General features: G+C 32.7%; 1 long non-coding RNA gene across 2 annotated transcripts; it reads right to left on the bottom strand.

The window, feature by feature from the left end:
* Positions 1 to 1966: 1966 nt before the first annotated feature.
* LOC141497042 (uncharacterized) lies at positions 1967 to 16223 on the bottom strand. 2 transcript variants are annotated; one of them, XR_012471222.1, is made up of 3 exons: positions 16157 to 16223; positions 3601 to 3706; positions 1967 to 3455 (listed from the first exon to the last, which is right to left on the bottom strand). It is a non-coding gene; the product is annotated as an uncharacterized LOC141497042 (long non-coding RNA). The 2 variants fall into 2 exon arrangements; XR_012471221.1 differs by lacking the exon at positions 16157 to 16223 and adding an exon at positions 14424 to 14517 and having other exon boundaries at positions 1968 to 3455.
* Between the last annotated feature and the right edge of the window lie 1679 nt (positions 16224 to 17902).

Here is a 17902-nt window from a genome sequence, read left to right as displayed (position 1 = left end):
TAGCTAATACAATACCAATTAAAATAAAAGAGACATTTATAGTACTAGGCAAAACCATAATGAAATTTACATGAAAAAACTAAAGTATAAGAATACCAAGTTGTATGGGTAGGAGGGACTTGTTGCTAAAGGTGATTTTAAATTCCTAAGCTTCAAAACATATTAAAAAGCAATTATCTTTTAATTATCTTGTGAGGGTAGGATAAAGAAATGAGGAAATTAATTATTGAAATAGAATAAATCAGACATTCTACCAACTGCACGCACACAAAAAAAAATGGTATCTGATAAGCTTATAGAAAATAATAATTGAGAAAAGGATCCATTATTTCACAAATATAATTGAGAAAATTGGTTGATAAAATGGCAGGAAATAAATTTAAACCTATATCTTATATTATATATGGGTGAAAACATTAACAAAGAACTATTTAAAAGCCTTACTCAAATGTACAGTAGAGATGATTTTTTTTTTCTGTTCAGTGAATATTTGTTTTGACTGGTTCTCATAAAGCAGACTTAGTCTTTACTCAAAGACCTTTGATGATCCACAATTAAATTTTTAATCTGCTATATTTAGCAAAAATATTTTCTTTAAAAACATTTTTACAATTTAGAAATAAACTAGTTGGTGGTATTAAAATTAGCAGTAGTAACTCCTCATCCACAACACACAATGTTAAGAAGAGGAAGCATACATCAAAAAATCTTCAATCTTGCTAATAACAGATATGCAAATTAAATTAACGTTGAGGTACTAGCTTACACCACATTGGAAAAAAGTAATTAAAATCATTGAGATTCAGTTTTGTCAAAGTTACAGAGAAATAAATAGACTTTCCCTTGCTATGGAAATTACAAATTTGTAGAATTTTGTGGGATTACAAAAACACCAACTGACATTTTTTATAGAACCTTAGCAATCACAAAGCACTTTATATTTCATGGTATCTGAGTATTACAATAACTCTTTAAGACAGAAATTATGGCCTCTGATATATAGATCATAAAACTGAGATTATTCCAGTCATACAGCTAGTAAGAGTCAGAAACAAATTATACCTAATTGTCTTCCTAATTCAAAAGTTTAAACTCTAACTTTTTTCTCATGCCATTTTTCAATCTTTTTTTTGTTCAAATCACTGAACAGTTTTTATTTTATTTCAACTTCCCAAAGACCCTGGGAGATAGGTACATTATTATCCCTATTTTAGAGATGAAGAAACTGAGTCAAACAGAAGTTTAATAACTTGCTCAGGGTCACACAACTAATAAGTGTCTGAGTTGGATCTGAACTCAGTTAGTTCCTCCTGACTCCAATCTGGGCATTCAATCCATTAAACCCATAAAGGCATATACCTAAAATAAAATATACTCTTTGTCCCCATGATTCCCATAATTCTGAAAGAATTATGAAAAAACAAAAATATGTCTTAAAAATTTTCATAACTACATTATATTTAATAGCAAAAAGCTGGGAAACACCTAAAGTCTCCAACAATTCAGGATTAGTTAAATAAATTTTAGTGAACTAACATAATAGAACTTTATAATGCAATTAAAACTCACGAGCTTGAAAAACACAAATCTGGAAAGATCTTTATGAAGTATGCCAAAGGAAAAAACAGAATCAGAAGTAAACACAACTTTGTACCATAGAAGAAGAAACACAAATGAAAACAAATATGATGAGGATTTAGAAGGGATGACTGAAAAGTTATTCTGATATTTTATAGTTTGAAATTATTTAGATCTAAACAATCATTAACCAAATTAAATTAATTGTTTAATATTAAAATGCTCATAAAATATTTACAATTTTTAAAACTTTCCACCTAAATTAAATTCATGAAAAGTAGAACAGAATAAATTACACAATATTTATAAAGTCTTTAGTACAGTACCTATCATATGGTGGGTCCTAAAGAAAAATATGTCTATTCCCTTCCCCCCCCTCCTAGTCCCCCTTGAGAGCAGTAAGGTGCCTCAAGTTTATTCTTCCCTAAATGAACTATATTCACTGGAACAGAAAAATACCAACAAGTAATATGTTTAATAGATCAATCATTATTTCAAATTTTAAATGACATTGTCCACAAGGAAAGGATTGTTAATATTTATTAATGGCAATAGGAACATTTATTCCATTTATTAGTATCAGCAATAAAAAATAAAGGGAAGAGAGAGGGAAAGAGTCACAAACTTCTTAATTTTTTCTAGGATAGCACTAATTCCAGAAACCCTCCATTAGTACCCAAGTTTAACTATTCTGTAATAAATAATCAACAGAATTTTAATTCTCGTCTAATTTGAATTAGTATAAACTAGTATTTTAGGAAAAAGTGCTCTTAACTAATCTTAAACTTTTTCATTTTCCATTCATGATGATTTCAGCTCTATGTAGCTCTGCAAGTCATAGATGTCAAAAATCAGACCACTGAACAACCACCACAAGACTACTTAGTCATTTCACTTGCTCTAGGCAGTACATGTTCTGGAAGATGTTTTACTATCTCTCTCAGGATCTGTAATAGGAAAATATAACACAGATATGCAAATAAAATACTAAAATTATTAGAGAAATCTTATGAATTAATGAGCAATAAGCAATTTGGGAAGTAGGCCCTAGTTTTTACTTACAAAAAAGTGACAATAACTAGATGAATGAATTTTTCTTGGCAGGGTCAAAGAAAGGTGAGCTATTTTTAGTTGGGACTTTAAAAAAGAGATTCATGGGGCAGCTAGGTGGCACAATGAATAGAGCACTGTCCCTGTTGTCAGGAGGACCTGAGTTCAAATACAGTCTCAGACACGTAATAATTACCTAGCTATGTGACCTTGGACAAGTCACTTAAATCCATTGCCTTGCAAAAAAAATAAAAAAGATTCATTTCTTGGAAGATGTCTAAAATTATATTAAGGTATTTAAAAGTTTAGGGAAAATGACAACGGAACATTTCCTTTTATTTTTAATTATAAAGATTTTATTTATTTTGAGTTTTACAATTTTTCCCCTTATCTTACATCTCTTCCTCCACTTCCCCACAGAAGGCAATTTGCCAGGCTTTACATTGTTTCCATGGTATATACATTGATGCAAATTGAATGTGATGAGAGCAAAATCATATCCTTAAGGAAGAAACATAAAGTATAAGAGAAAGCAAGATTAGACAATAGTTGTTTTTCACCTAAATTAAAGGAAATAGTCCTTGGTCTTTTGTCTTTTTTCAAACTCCACAGTTGTTTCTCTGGATACAGATAGTATTCTCCATTGCAGACAGCCCAAAATTGTCCCTGATTGTTGCACTGATGGAATGAGCGAGTCCATCAAAGTTGAACATCACCCTCATATTGCTGTTAGGATGCACAATGTTTTTCTGGTTCTGCTCATCTCACTCAGCATCAGTTCATGCAAATCCCTCCAGGCTTCCATGAATTCCCATTCCTCATGGTTTCTAATAGAACAAAAGTGTTCCATGACATACATATACCACAGGATGCTAAGCCATTCCCCAAATGAAGGACATTTACTTGATTTCCAATTCTTTGCCACCATAAACAAGGCTACTATGAATATATTTGTACAAATGATGATTTTACCCTTTTTCATCAGCTCTTCAGGGTATGGACTCAGTAGTGGTATTGCTGGATCAAAGGTTATGTACATTTTTGTTGATCTTTGGGCATAGCAGAACATTTTCTTTACCTAAAAAATTGGAAAATTTGTATTAATTTGTATTGCAATTCATGTATTAGAAGGAAATCAACTTTCTAAGATTAAGAAAGATGTCCTTGATCTTCTCTTTCTTGCAAGTATGAAAAAAAGTTAAAAACAGTACTTTGAAGTACTTTAAAGTACACTCTGGACAATCTTACATCACCTAATACAGGTGGTTGTTAATCTCCTCCCAAAAAGTACTATATTAATGAGATCAATGTGAGGGGCACAATATCAGTTGTACAGTTAGATAACTTTGGAATCATGTTTATAATTATTATTAATCCAAAAGGATTTTTTTTGACATGACAAACTTAGAAATTTGTTTTGAATTAGGTAGGCAATGAATTTGGTTTTTCTGGTATTCTAAATAGAAGGGAAAGGTTGGAGTTGAAGTAAGAGAAGTGAGATTTTAGCTGATCAAAACAAAATATTAGGGGTGGCTAGGTGGCGCAGTGGATAGAGAGCCGGCCCTGGAATCAGGAGTACTTGAGTTCAAATACAGCCTCAGACACTTAATAATACCTAGCTGTGTGGCCTTGGGCAAGCTACTTAACCCCATTTACCTTGCAAAAAAAAATCTAAAAATAAAATATTAGAAGAAAAAAGATGATTAAGAGAAAAAAAAAGAAATCTTGGAAACTGATCAAAATAATTTCTAAATATAATCCCTAAAGACCCATTATGAAACATGATAACCACTACCCAACAGAAAGGTGACAGAATAGAATGAGACATACTTATTTTTAGATATGGTCAATGGGAAATTTTGTTTTATCAGATTATACATGCTTATAAAAGGAATGTATTTTTTTCCTTACTTTCCCATTTTTGCAAGGGAGGGAGATTTTTTTCACACATGGTTAATGAGATACATTTTGTTTTAAATCAATCACTCTCTCTGTATCCTCTTCTCTTTGTTTGATGTCTACTTGTGTGCCCTCATTATGCTCGATAATTTTCCCCTAACCTTCTTTTTCCTTCAACTCTTTCTTCCCTCTTTTCATAAATTTTCTGGGGTCATAAAGAAATAATAAACATTCTAGGCCTTGTTTAATTGAATACCCTTTATGAACCCTGATGTCAATAGGGAATAAAAATGACACATTTATCATTTCTCCATATTTGAAAGCCAACAGTTTGCCTTTCTTTGTTCCCTTATAGTTGTTTATTCAAGATTAACTTTTTATGTTTCTCTTCATTTCTCTGTTTGTACTTTGAAGTGTCTCTGCTGCTTTGATTTTTTTCATCAGGAAAATTTGAAATTCCATATTTCATTAAAGGTTGAATAGATAAATAAAGCAGAAATAATGAATTCTGGAGTCACATCTGAATCCACTGAAGCTATATAGGCATAGTAGCTTAAAATATAACTATGGAGATTTTCACCTATGTGATTATTGCTTTTTAATAATTTCCTTTAACATAAGAATGTCACATTGATTCACTTTCATTTGCTGTGTTCTGCTATCATGACTTTTTAGAGGAAATGAAAGCAAAAATAATGAGAGGCACTCTGGCTTATTCATTCAGAACTTCTTTATATATGCATGAAAAAGCTGAAAGAATACTTCTCAATTAATGAGAAAAGCAGAAATATTTGATAAGTCTCATGGTTTAATGATACTGAAACACAAATTAGAATTTATATAGACTAATAAAGAAAATTTCTGCAATATAGTTCAGAGGACTATTAAGAAGTTTGAAATCAAAAAGGGAAATAATGTTACAATAACTCCAATAAAAATATATAATTTATTTTTAAGGATGAATCAAATTAATATAAGAAAGAAGGAATGTAAAAGTACCATTTTAAAAAATACTGAATCTTGAGGCATTCAGTTCAATTCAACAATTATTTTTATATATCTGAGGTATTTTCAATACTAAGCAAAGAACTGGTATGGGAGGACATGCAAAGGTAACACAGGATTCAGGTAACACAGGGATAGCTCCTCATTCTGATAAATGTGTCTTTTTATATTTATATATGGTATATATTTATACTTGTATATGGTTTTCTTCCCAACTCTCCAAAATAACTTAAGTCTCTTATTCCATTTTTTGGTTTGTGAAGCCCACATAACCTCTGAGAATCCTCATCCGAACTCCTACTCTTACAGATGTATTGAATCTCCAGAGCTTGGTTACTTCTCACTCTTGAGTGTTCCAGGAGAAATCTGGAATAATACTCTAATGCCATGGCTCTGAGCCTTGTATGTCACTCCAAAATTATCAGCTGAGATCTACATTGCTAGCCTTTTTAGAAAAGGGTATTAACTAAGTTGCTGAAATAAAAACAGTTGGTACAAAACATTCTTCTAAATGCCTAAATATGACATACTTTCCCAAAAGTACAAGTAGATTCCAGGAGAAAGTGATTCAAGTTTAGATAACCCATATGTCAAAGGGGTAATTTAGGGTTCCTAGTTGCTAAAAGTCCTTTCCTCCCATTTTGTCTCATAGAAAATTTTGCCCAAGCTCCAATTAGATGATCAAATGTACTGAGGAAATAATGGAAGAATTTTCAACCAGGGTAGTTTCATTTCTCATCTAATAACGATTTCACTTTTTAATTAAGAAGCTTGACTTTCTTTTCTCTCTTAAATTAATCAATGATAAAATGAGTCCAGAGAAGAAAAGTTCCTTTTTTGGGAAATAGAACAATATATTCTAGCCTCTCTTTAATAAGTGCCATTTTTGTCATAAATCAGCATCTAACTACTCTCAGGAAGAATAGAATTATTATTATTACTTCACTAATATTTTGGTTTTCATTTGAACATTGAGGGGCTGACTTCTAATCAACCCAAAGTCTGTAATATCTGTGAGTAAAGTCCCACAGGATCTAAGATTTTAGCAAAGGGTCAGACTTTCCTGTTGAAAAGGGAGGCTTGATTGCTTTCTGTTTTGTTTACTTTATTATTTTTGCATTAGTGAAGGTATTATTTGCAAGTCACAAGATGAGTGGTAACCTATTAGGACTTTGTAAAGATGATATTTATTAAGTTGAACCAGTATATACTTAGAAGTGATTTGAAATTTGAAAATGAACTAAGCTATAAAAACATTTCATGAAATTAATTGTTACAATGGAGAAGATATTCAAAGGGAAATGGAGACTCTCCTCAAGTCACTAAAGGATTTGGCCTTTGACAAATACACTCCATTATTTTCCTAATAATGGTAAATATTAAAAGTGAGGGAAGAGTGTAAGGTTGTGGTTGAAACCACGTAATTCCCATTTTAGCCTCCTGTTTAATCAAAAAAACTTAGAATAACATGAAAAGATCACTTGATTAAATGAAATCATATCAGTCAGAAAGAATGTTCCAAATGGTTATAGAATTTCATAATATCATTTAGATCCTGTAAAAAAGCATACAGCTGACTGGAGTGGAAGTATTTCTAGAGAAAGGTTTGTGTGGATTGCTAATATATTCATGAGGAGGAAGGAGAAGTCATGACTCCAGCCTTGCCCAGGTCTTTTTCTATTTCCCTATTTCCTTAAATATTACAGCTTCCCATCATTAACTGAAAGGGTATTGCAGATCATTTAGCAGAAATATTTAAATCAGGAGTCAAGGGCAAACTGGATATATTCATCAAAAAATAAAGGGGAACTTCTTAAGCATTTTCAAATATAAGAAAATAACTTTAAGGGCTATATTACTCTTTTGGCAGCTGTGCTTTCTAAGTTTGAATTGACTTTCCTATGGACTCTTGGGAATATTTTTCATCAACTGTTATTGTACCATCTTAGTAAACACTATTTTCTAAAACTTACTCTAGGCTGCCTAACTAAAGCATTCTCAACTGATAATGGGATGGGGGGGGATGAAGAGAGCTACATTTAAGTAGAAGCTTGAGTCTGTGGCTTTAAAAAGCATCCCTTCAGCTGAGAAAAATTTATTCATATCAACTATGTATAAGGAAAGAATATATGACCAAGAATTTATGATCCTAGGAAGTAAAATGCATAATTCTGGCTACATAAAATTAGAAGTGTTTTGGAAAAACAAAACTAATATAGTCAAAATTAGAAGGAAAGCAGAAATGAGCAGGTGATTTACATTTTTTTGAAATATGTTTATATTTTCACATTACTTCAATAGTCTTATTGTAAAGATAAACATAATTATCCCACCCAACCCACAAAGATAGAGAAACCTCAAGAAAAGCAAAGTGAGGGAAAAAAAGTGTGCTTCAGTTGTATTTAGATACCATCAGTTTTGTCTCTGAGATAGATGGAAGGCTCCATCACAAATCCATCAGAGAAATTATTTCAATATTTTTCCCCACAGTTGCTATTACTAGCTATATTTGAATTGTTTCTTTTATGGCTACTTGTAATATTTTGTAATATTCTTGGGAGTTTTTATTTTGGGATCTCTTTCAGGAGGTAACTGGTGGATTCTCTCAATTTCATTTTACCCTCTGCTTCTCGGATATCAGGACAATTTTCCTGGAGAATTTCTTGAAAAAATGAGATCTAGGCTATTTTCCTGGTCATGACTTTCAAGTAGCCCCACAATTTTTAAATTATCTCTTCTGGATCTGTTTTCCAGCTCAGTTGTTTTTCCAATGAGATATTTCACATTTTCTTCCAGTTTTTCATTCTTTTGATTTGGTTTTATTGTTTCTTTATTTCTCAAAAAGTTATCAGCTTCCCTTAGTGCTAGTCTACATTTGAAAAATTATCTTCTTCAGAGAGATTTTGTATCTCCTTTTCCATCTAGCCAATTCTGTTTTATAAAATATTATTCACCTCATTGACCTTTTGGATGCTTTTGTCATTTGACCTAAACTGGTTTTTAAGATGTTACTTTCATCAGTTCTTTTAATATCTCCTTCATCAAGCTGCTGATTTAGTTTTCATGATTTATTTGCATCATACTCATTTCTCTTTCCAATTTTTCCTCTACCTCCCTTATTTGATTTTCAAAATCTTTTTTGAGCTCTTCATAACCTGAGTCCAATTCATATTTTTTTTGGAGATTTGGATTCAGAAGTTTGACTTTGTCATGTGATCTTTGTTGGGACCAAAATAACAGTCTAGGATCATACTCTTTTGCTTCTATTGTTGGCTCATTTCCCAAGCCTATGACTTGATTTTAAGTCTTTGTTAAAGTGTGGCTCTGCTTCCCAGGTGGAGGATGCACTGTCCCAAACTTTTGAGAGTTTTTTCAGCTATTTTCAGGAACCTCCCCCAAGATCTTATGAGAGGCTCTGACTATTCTCTTGGTGTGTGTTCTGGTCTGTGGATAATCACAGGCACTTCCCTCTGCCCTGGAATTTCAAGGAAGGTCCCTGCTCCACTATGACAGTAAAACTCCTCTTTATGAGAATAGGATCTGAGTATAGAGTCCTGCCTCAGAGAGAAAAGAGAAACCTCTTCAGTCTCCCCTGACCCCATCACCATCCATGGGCACTCTGGAAGCAGCGGGTAGATGGCTCTGCAGGCCTGCTTCTGGTTCCCGGGGCCAGGGATATGCCAAGGCCTATACTGGATTAGGTTCCCCTCTCACTCTACAGTATCAGTTTTCCCACTGACCTTCCAAGTCATCCTTGACAATACCTGGCCTGAGAGGTCTGGAAACTACCACTATTACCATGGCCCAGATGCTCCCCAAGGACCTAGGTGCCCTGTGGGCTGTTCCTGAATGGCTGGAGCCAGTTTGCCCCAATGTAGCCAGTGCCAGGCTGCACTGAAGACCTTTCCCACAGATTTTCCAAATTGTCTTTGGCTAGAAAATTGTTTCACTCAGTCTTTCTATGGATCCCACCATTGTAAAATTTGTTAGAGTCTTTGTTTAAAGGCATTTGAAGGCATTTTGAGTGGTCTGGGATTTCCTGCCTTCACTCCACCATCTTGACTCTCCATTTATATTCATTTTTATAAATATTCAAAAATATTATAAAATATTCTCCCTCTCTTCTTTCCCTTCCCCCTCTCCAAGACCGCACAATCATGTCAAACCTATTTCCATACTAGTAATGTTGTGAAAAAAGAATAGAACAAAAGGGAAAAATCATGAGAAAGAACAAACAAATTTAAAAAAGTGAAAATAGTATGCTTTGATCATCATCCAGACCCCAGATTTCCTTCTCTGGATATGAATGACATTTTCTACCATAAGTCCTCTAGAATTGTCTTTGATCCCCGCATAGCATGTTGCTGTTATTGTGTACAATGTTCTCTCCCTTCTGTTCACATCACTCATGTAAGTCTTTCCAGATTTTTATGAAATCTTCCTATCCAACATTTCTTATAGAACAATAATATTCCATTCCATTCATATACCACAACTTGTTCATCCATTCCCCAATTGATGAGCATTCTCTCAATTTCCAATTCTTTGTCACCACATAAAGAGCTATTTCTTTATAATATGGAATAACTACACATTTAGGTGGAAAACAGAAGGTCTTACATACTTGCATTGTGCTCATATCTTCTACTGACCATTTACTCTGGTTATAGAAATTTACTATAAAAGCAGAAAGGAAGGACATGATTATAATGACATCAACCTTGGCTCTAGGTTTGTCACCATTGACAACCAATCATGCAGTAATAAGTCCTCTTTACGACTAGGAGAATATCTGGAATAATCAGTTGGTAAATATTCCTGTTCAAAAGGATATAATACTATGGGAAAATCTGAGTCAGAAGGATCCTAGTTTTGGGTATGCTTTTGGATATATCTCCCAAATATAGACTTACACTTATGGTAGTTCAGGATCACATTCTATCTGAGCAGTTTGCAGCTTTTCTCTTAAATGGTGGATCACTGACAATGAATTTAAAACTCAAAAAAAAAAAAAAAATCAGCTACAGCCCCAAGAGCTGTTACCTTAAATGACAAGATTCACAAATCACAGTTATTTTTCCTCTCATGGAGTTGCAATAATCAATAAAAGTTTACCAGGTTCATATACATAAGAAATTTCACTAATATTCTTCACTCATTTTTCTTCACAAATTTAAATTCATCCTGACAATAAAAAAAATATTAATCATTAGAAATTTTTCTATAGTATAAACAAATTTGTAAATTCTTATTAAGCCAATTTCATTTAGGAACTCCATAATCCAAATAATTTCTTTTCTGGTACTGATAACACCAGAGAAAAGACTAAGTTCTGCCCAAGGTGGACTGCTATGAATGAATAGAACAAATCTAAATAAGATTTTTAACTTCATAAACTTCTTTTTACACACAATAATCAATTACAGTTTTAGGTTCTAAGCAAACTTTTCTATCAATCTCTCTAAAATAATGAACTATCAAATTAATATTAGGTATTTTTCTTTTCTTTTCTTTTGGTTTTTGCAAGGCAATGGGGTTAAATGATTTGCCCAAGATCATACAGCTAGGTAATTATTAAGTATCTGAGGCTGGATTTGAACTCAGATACTACTGACTCCAGGGCTGGTGCTCTATCCACTGTGTCCCAGTACTTTTCTTTAACACATTAAAATCAAGATATTGAGGTATAATAAATCTCATTTAATTTGATTTATTTTATTTTATATTCTTTCCCTGGTTTTATGCAAAAACAAGTTTTAGTATTTGCTTCCAAACCCTTGAGTTCCAAATTCTCTACTTTTCTCCTACCCTACTCCCCCCTCATTGAGAGAGCAAATTATCTGATATGTTAAAAATGTGTTGTAATGGAAAACATTACCATATAACCCCTTCAAAAAAAAAGAAACAACTCAAGAAAATAAAGTGCAAAAAAAGATGCTTCAATCTGTATTGAGACACCATCAGCTCTAACTTTGGGATGAATAGTATTCTTTATCATAAATCCATCAGAGTTCTCTTGGATCACAGCAATGCTGAGAAAAGATAGATCATTCACTGCTGATCATCCTACTATATTGCTGTTGCTTTGTATACAATATAGTCCCCATTGTATCTGCTCATGAAAGTTTCTACTGAGAGTATTCTATTCAGCATTTCCCATAACAGAATAGATTTCATCTCAATCTTATACCACAATTTGTTCAGACATTCCCCAATCAATGGATATCACCTTAATCTCCAGCTCACTATCACCAGTAAAGAGCTGCAATAAATATCTCTATACGTAAAAGTTCTTTTCTTCCCTTCATCTCTTCTGGAATATAGACCAAATATAGACCACTACTAGACCAAAGGGTGTTCATGGTTTGATAGTCCTTTGGACATAGTTCCAAATTGCTCTACAGCATTATTGAATTCACAATTCCAACAGTTCATCAATATCTCAATTTCCTTATATCCTTCCAATATTTGTCATTTTCTCCTTTTGTCATATTAGCCAACCCAATAGATATAGGGAACAATCAGAATTGTTTCAATCCCCATTTCTCCTATCCATAATGAGTTAAGACATTTTTAAATGATTTAAATAGTTTATATTGGTAACTTCATCTGAAAAAATGTTCAAATCTTTTGGTCATTTATCAATTGGGGAATGGTTCTTATCAATCTCACTTAAAATGAGACCAGAATATATTCTATCACATTTGGATGTATTTTCCAAATAAAATCATAAAGAACCTTAATTTATAATCTCGATGATTTAGTAATATATGTTACCCAAAGATTATATGATTTACTATCTCTAGTTAATCCACTACCAAAGATTTTAAATGTGGCAAACTCTGATATTTGGTTTTAACCTACACTATTATCCCACTTAAGAGCACATTTTAATGTAGTTCAAATATGGTTTCCATAATCTAAGAAGAAATCCATAGCAATTTACTTACAGATCTCTATAATTATTTATACTTCCAAATCAAGCAGTAAAATTTTTATTATTATAATTTCCAATAAGATGAACTCATGAAGTTTCAAACAATCTTCCCTCTATGACAAGGACAAAACTTTCACAAACATTTTCAACATGCTTAAATCATCTGTTCATTTTATATACCTCCCTTATATAGTTAGAAAACCCAAATTTTATTTGTCTTATAAATTTTACCTCAAGCCTTCATCATTTCTCTTTTCAAATCTTCCAAACCAACTACTCAGACTATGCAATGTTTTTTCTTGTCCATCCATATTTATTTTTTACAATTTTAGAACAAACCTTACTAAAATCTTACTTTTCTGGCTGTATAGTTAATTTAAACTCATGACCTTTTTAATTATCATACTATAATTTTTTTCTTGATTTCTTAAAATTTAGATATTCTTTTAAAGATAAAAGCACCAAAAGCTCATTAAAAGGTCCTTATCAATTATAAAAAACAATATGAGAATGGTCTATATTAATAACAATTAAGAATTTTTATATTTATAAAAATAACATAAAGCATTTCCCAGTTTTCTTAAATGAGTCCTTCTTATATGGGTAAGTAAAACAATTCTTAAGGTTCAAGTATATTATCTGTAGGAGTTGCATAAAATAGAGAAATTTTTAATACATTTCAAAAGTTATGCCTAATTGATTCCTACTTCATTTTAATTTGGAAAAATACAAGTATCAATTACCTTTTTTAATATTTCTCAAAATTTTTCTTTCCTCCTATCAGTAAAACTACTTTTCTCCTCTCATCAAAAAAATTAATCACTCATAGAATAACAAAAGAAGATTGAAAAAAATTGTTCTTAATTGCCTTAAGACAAGCCCCCCAAAAAATATTATTCCAATTACTTGCTAGTATTAATTTCAACATTTACAACATTACATTACATTCAAACCACAATGTGGGAGTCCTCAGCAGAGAGTTTACATTTAGGTGTGAAATTTTGTTTACAATGTAAAAACTTTACACAGTCAGAGCAAAAATACTCCTTTCTTCATCTGCTTTTCCCTCCACATCTCCTGAATTTGGTCACAGTTCTTTTTAGATAACGGAAAATCTTTTTACTTGACAAGATATAAAGAGATAACTTTACCAATAACAACTTTTTCTTTCTAAATTCCATGTGAACAATTAAAACTTCTGACATATAAATTCACACAAGAAACTTGACAAAAAAACAACAGAATGACAACTTTATTAGATATCCCCAGAGGGGTCAGACAAACACAAAGAGCTTAAGAAATCATTATGCCTTGCATATTCAACCTAAGATTTGCTTTATCAACTATATTCCAAATAATGTATGCTTCATTGAGCTTTTTCTCCTCTGACACTCTCTCCTTTTCCCTCTAATGTGCATAGTTAAAAAGGGAGGAGAAGGAGAGAGAGAGAGAGAGAGAGAGAGAGAGAGAGAGAGATTTTCAACTAGGCTATTAATGTACATCCGACTAAAATTCTAAATATTTAACCTTCTTGCCAGCATTATCAGGACGTTTCCTAATTTCATTTATTTAATAAGTTCCATAGATTGGCCAATAACAGGAACCATCTTCGGTTATTTTCTGCCAATTACATAAATACCTGATGGTTTCAAGGTCATAAAGGAATAATGTGTAGCCTACAGCTAGCCCTTATGGGGACTGTTGTCTTTAGATGATTGATAACGGATCTTTCTGGTACCTGCTTTACCAATCAAGTCAAAATTTTAAAGGAACCTGAGTGGCTAAAATATGAGTCCACCTTTACAACTTAATAGCAGAAGTACCTTATTTGATAATTCTCCTAAACCTTTTTTCTCCTTTAGCTATGACAGAAATAAAAGAGTACTAAACCAGAGTGACAAGAGAGAAACTAAACCAAAGTCAAAACAGAGACTAGATCAGAGAGCTCTCCTACCTGATAGACACCTCATAAAGAGGATCTCCAGGGGAACCCCAGCAGAGTCTCAGATAAGAGAAGCAAATAAAGACTTAGCCAAAGTTGGGAGTCTGAGTATTAGGGCAGGGTCACCTACTCACCAATCAACAAATGGAGGGGCTATGGGCCCATCACCCAAAATCAACACCAGATGCTCTTGTCCAAATGTGGATTGTGGGAAAATGTCCTAAGCCTGTCACTCTTCTGACACCAGAATTGTTCAAATAAAAACTCTATGATTACTAAAACAGAAGAAATTCCAAAAGGAGTGAAGCAGAGTCCAAATGGAGTATACAGAGATTATAATACTGCATTTATTGCCTGGGAAGAAGAAATTTGCAAGCCAGAAGAGTGATACAATATTCTCATCTGCTCAGAGGGGAATGGGAAGGGGTGAGTCATTTATACATATCTGAGGTATTTATAACTTTTAGATCTCATTTTAATAACTTTTTATGGTATTTATAACTTTTATGACTAAGTCAAAGTTAAGGGAAACATAATTAATTGGGAAGTCAGGCAGGAAGTGGGGGGGTCCAGAAAGATTTGTAAATACAATAAATCAGAAATCTGAATATTTGCTGCTCTTTAAATAAGCCAGAAAACAAAATGATTACTTTTCTCTGTAAGCTGATTGAGACTGGTTTCTGTGGTTGCAGATATCTCCAAGTTCAGCTAAAGTTTATTTCAAAAAAGTATGTCATACTTCAAGCAACAATGGGAATCAGAAGTTGTTGCACTACTCCACTCTCTGGTTTCCCTGAGGATAAAAAGGAAGCTCTAGCAGATTTAATTGATTAGTGCAAGCATTACAGAGATTATGTTCACATTGGACTAACACAAATATATTAAGTAGATCAAACTGATCAAACAATGTTTATGTGTACAGACACAGAAATCTATATATAGGCATACTGGTATGGTCAAGTGAGAGATGCTTATAATTTAAGGATATAATGTGAGCCCTCCATTGACAGGTTTCTATGGTATCTATCTCCCAGGATTGTTGTAAAGATCAAATAATCTAACAAAGTGCTTAGCACAGCAACTAGAACAACTTAGCACAGCAACTAGATGCTTCATAAATTCTTATTCTCTTATTTTCTTCCTTTTATCTATCTTTTCAATTTACTTAGAAACAGAGTCTGAAAGTAACTTGGTCAGAGTAACTGAAAAAGTGCTTCCAAGAAGGTCTATTTATATGATTCTATTTCCTTTCAGGAAGTATGATATAATTAAATGCAAATCATAACTGCACTTACTGAAAGTTCAAAGTTTCAGACTGCCTGAAGAAAATTACAACCAACTAGGAGCAAGAAACTGTTCAAAAATAAATGATAAATTATAAAATCACAAACTATTATAACTAAAAAGGACCTTAGGATAGATCCTTCATTTCACAAGTAAGGGAAATTTACGTCCAAAGGGGTTATGCCATGGAGTCAAAACTTGGGTTTGTCTTCTGACCCCATCAATATTGTTTCGAATTTGTGCATAAATCAATTAATATGGCCCCCAAAGTTATCTTTTTAATTTGTTCCATTCCAAGCAAAGCTGAAATTAACATGGTATGACCAAAGTTTTGACCTACACCAAAATTTAAAGGGTATTGGTTATACATATACTTCTTAGCAACAGAAACAACTGATCGCAGTTTCTAGTTAGAAAGCATAATTAATCAAAATGGAAAACTGCCAGAGAGTGCACTGTACCTTAGCTCTTTCATGACCCAGTCAAGTCTTCACCAGAAGTGAACTTGAGGTGTCCCAGGGTTTTTATATCCACCCCATTGGGTGTTGACAGAGTATCCCTACCTCTGTCAACTACAATTTGCCTTTTAAAAGTTGATTTAAATTTCATACTTCTTGCTCCAAAAGTGTACTTTTCTGAAACATTATAAGGGAAGCAAAATATTTACTTATACTTCTTTTGTTTACAAGATCTTTCCTGAACAAAGAACTCCTCTACAAGTGACAGAAATTATGATATGATTAATTCCAAATGATGGGTGAGTTTATTTGAGAGGGAATACAGTTTTCAATAAACTAAAGCATTTAATTCCCAATTAACTTCAACTTAGTACTTATCTAGCCTCTATAAAGAAATAGCAATAATCTATGTAAAGAAATTTCAGCCATAAAGGTTTATAGTCAAGATCAAAACAATGCTATTATTACCAAGTTTAATACTGTAAATATGGAGGAAAAATTACTGAATTGATGGGTTTCTAGGAGGTACTGACAATAATTCTTTCATTTTTTTCTTAATGGCTAATGAAGCATACCAACGATTTTATGTTTTAAGTTCATTACAAAGAGACTGACACAATACTTGCAATAACTTTTAGTCTAATTCTCTTGATATACTCAATGATCATTAGTAACTTTTTCATCTTGACCAATTTATTTCATCTTTCAGAGACTAAGTTTCATCATTTGAGCTCTATAGTCCTCAGGAATTCTGAACAATTTCTTGATATAATGGTTTGTTGGTTGTATATCATGTTCAACTTTTTCAGTATAGGATTACTTTATAGTCACTTGGAAAAAGTTAGTTGACTTTAAACAGAAGATTATACTGAAAAAGAGTCAATCACTACACCAATATCACTTGAAGAAAGATGGGAAGAGAGAAAGGAAAGGAGGAAGAGGGAGCAGCTAGGTGATGCAGTGGATAGAGCACTGGCCCTGGAGTCAGGAGTACCTGAGTTCAAATCCAGCCTCAGACACTTAATAATTACCTAGCTGTGTGGCCTTGGGCAAGTCACTTACCCCCATTTGCCTTGCAATAAAACTAAAAAAAAAAGGAAAGGAGGAAGAAAGGGAAGGAAGGAAGGAAGGAAGGAAGGAAGGAAGGAAGGAGGAAGGAAGAAGGGGGAGCAAGGAAAGAAGGAAGAAAGAGTAGAAGAAAAGAAGAAAAGAAGGGAAAGAGGAAGGGAGAGAGGGAGGGAGGAAAAGAGGGAAGAAGGAAGGAAGAGGGAGGAAGAAAAAAGAGAATTCAAAAAAGGAAACTGAGCAATGAAATAAATACTATTTATGTTCTATGATTGAGCATGGTTATTTTCAACTATTCTAGAAAACAATTTGCAATTATGTGAGAGAAATTATTCTGTTCATATTCTTTGATTCAGTGTTCCCAATACTAAGCATATGCCCCATTGAGAGAAAGAAGGGTCTCAAGTAGAAAAATGGTCATAGCAAATTTTTGGATAGCAAAATTTTAGTAACAAACTGAGTGTCCATAAATCAGCAAATAATTGCATTAATTGTGGAATGAGTATTTAATGGAATAATGTACTATAAGAAATGAGAATCACATGAAAATCAGAAAACATGGGAAGATATTTTAAAAACTGATACAAAGCAAAGAAAGTAGAGGCAGAGAACAGCATAAAAATGACTACAATGAAAATTTTAAAATCAAAATTCAGATTAAATGCAATTATTTATTTTGATTCT

The sequence above is a fragment of the Macrotis lagotis genome, chromosome X (assembly GCF_037893015.1).
Source record: "Macrotis lagotis isolate mMagLag1 chromosome X, bilby.v1.9.chrom.fasta, whole genome shotgun sequence".
Lineage (NCBI taxonomy): Eukaryota > Metazoa > Chordata > Mammalia > Peramelemorphia > Peramelidae > Macrotis > Macrotis lagotis.
Note: the sequence above shows the minus strand (reverse complement) of the source record. Positions and strands in the feature narration are given on the sequence as shown.